Source organism: Capsicum annuum, chromosome 5, assembly GCF_002878395.1.
Source record: "Capsicum annuum cultivar UCD-10X-F1 chromosome 5, UCD10Xv1.1, whole genome shotgun sequence".
Lineage (NCBI taxonomy): Eukaryota > Viridiplantae > Streptophyta > Magnoliopsida > Solanales > Solanaceae > Capsicum > Capsicum annuum.
The window spans coordinates 6078249-6080504 of NC_061115.1; the positions used below are offsets into that span (position 1 = coordinate 6078249).

General features: G+C 37.2%; 1 long non-coding RNA gene across 1 annotated transcript; it reads right to left on the reverse strand.

Annotated features, from left to right (window-relative positions):
- Positions 1-387: 387 nt before the first annotated feature.
- On the reverse strand, positions 388-1770 carry LOC124898687. The gene is made up of 2 exons (XR_007055393.1): positions 1066-1770; positions 388-957 (listed from the first exon to the last, which is right to left on the reverse strand). It is a non-coding gene; the product is annotated as an uncharacterized LOC124898687 (long non-coding RNA).
- Between the last annotated feature and the right edge of the window lie 486 nt (positions 1771-2256).

Sequence of the window (2256 nt, forward strand, 5' to 3'; positions counted from 1 at the left end):
CTGAAGCATCCCCAGCAAAGTCACCAGAGCTGTCACACCCCTTTTTTAACTCCCAAAAAAGAATATGGTTTTAAGTTTTAAAAGGATTTTATTTATTCAGTGACAAAAGATGATTTTTTATTTCGAAAAAAAGGATTATTATCATTTAAACTCAGAGTTGCCACTTTGCATGATCGGGTGTGCCAAGTCACCTTTGAAAAATCCTTTTCAAAACGACTTGACTCTTTAAGACTGGTTTGCGAAGAGAGATTTCGGCTAAAGAATTCTGTTGACCGAGGGGAAGGTGTTAGGCACCCCTCCATCCCGTGGTACGACCACGGTCGCTTGGTGGAACGTATCGGCTAATTTTAACACTATGAATGTACAAACCACACAAAACACGTAAAATAAGCAACAAACAGACAAAACAAAACGAATCAAAATATAGTGTCCAATCCAATTTATACAGTCCAAAATAAAAAATGCGAAAATAAATCCTATCTAACCTATACTAATTCTAACTACGCTCCCGTACTTTACCCGATGCCTCGGGCCTTCCTCACGAACGTCTTTCGCCAACATAGTATGTCGGAGCATTCCCCGGTGAATAAATACAATGTCTCTCGGGGCATTCCCCAACTAAATGATACATTCGATCCAAAAGCAATAAAACCAAACCATTCAACACGCATTTCAAGCATTCAATAATTCAACGAGCAAAATAACTTATTCTTAAATCTGTGCCTACCCGAACCTTCTTTCACCTATTCATTCGTTGGCCTAATCATGATGCTATCCAATTCAACAATATTCAGTAATGAATCAAAATAAACATCCTTCGACTTGTTCGATTATCAATTTTTGGTCCTTATCCCAAACAACCAATTCGACTATCAAATTACTTCTTTAAAATCCAAAATCAATATTAAATACATACCCAAGCGAGGATTCAAATATTTAAGCATACCAATCATTCACCTACACAGTAACAAATCAATATTTTACTCAAAATATTCAAAACCACATCACAAAATCACGATATTAACCAACTTCGGTATAATGAAGGAGTAAAGTTAAGAGATGGACCTTCAAAGAATCGATTTTGTAGATAATATTGAATTTAAAGAAATCCAAATCCGAGAGCCCGAATAGAAAGCCTCAACAGCGATGGAATCTCAACTCGGTATAGGAAAACGACCTCCGAACAGATTTCAAGCCAATAAGAAAAATAACGATATGAAATCCAAACCAAATAATGACTCGACTTAGTCTCAAAAACTCCGTACAATCACTATATCGACAACGAAACCCCACAATAGCTGAACCCAAAAGATCGCTAAAATCCAACAAAAAATTGAACACCTGTACGGTTCGAACTCCGATGAGTCGCCGGTGATGTAGACGACTAGAACAGCCAATCGCCGATCGGATTTCGTCCTTTTCTACTTATTGAGTGTGCGTGTATGTTTGATTTTTGAGGTGAAACAGTGTGTGTGTGTGTTGTGATTCGTGCCTTGGAGCTATGTGTATGCGTGTATACGATAGTGTATCGGTGTGTGTGCTCAAAAATGAAGCAAAAAGAATGGAGAAAAATGGAGCTGTGGGTATGTGACCTGAGGAAGAGCAGAAACCATGGTCTCTGCCTATGTTTTTTTGTGTGAAGATCCTCCTAAAAAATAAAAATGGTCCCCTATATGTATATAAAAAAAATGAAAACAAAAAGGTCCCTTGGCATCTTCCTGGAAGGTTCCCTCATGGGACCCCTTTCCTTTTAAAGAATGTTTATCTTCTTTTTTTTTCTTTGTGAACAAGTAATAGGATGGGTTCACGTGGGTAGGTAGGGTGATGATGATTAGAATAATGTGAGGTGGCTTTATTTTATTGGAGGGTTTGTTAGGAGGTTTTAAAAGAAGATAAAATTTGTTATCTTTTGTTATTTGGATAAAGACACATAAATAAATAAATAGGTAAATAAGTGAAAGATGAGGTGGTTATTTATTTGTTTTTTTCTTGTTGAAAAATTACCACGTGGATAGGATAACGCGGTAATATGAGGTAAACGGTAAAACTAAGTTGTGAAGGGGACAAAATTACGTGTCTACACCTATCAGGCCCCTAAACCCCCCGAATTTTGCTTCAATTGGGCATTTTTTACCTACATGGCACTGCACGTGATGTGTAAACGCGGGAGGCGCGTGAATAGTCTTTTTTTACTAAATCACCAATAGAAAAGTGCCAAGTGGCACTGAAGGGCACAAAAAATATTTATTAAAAAAT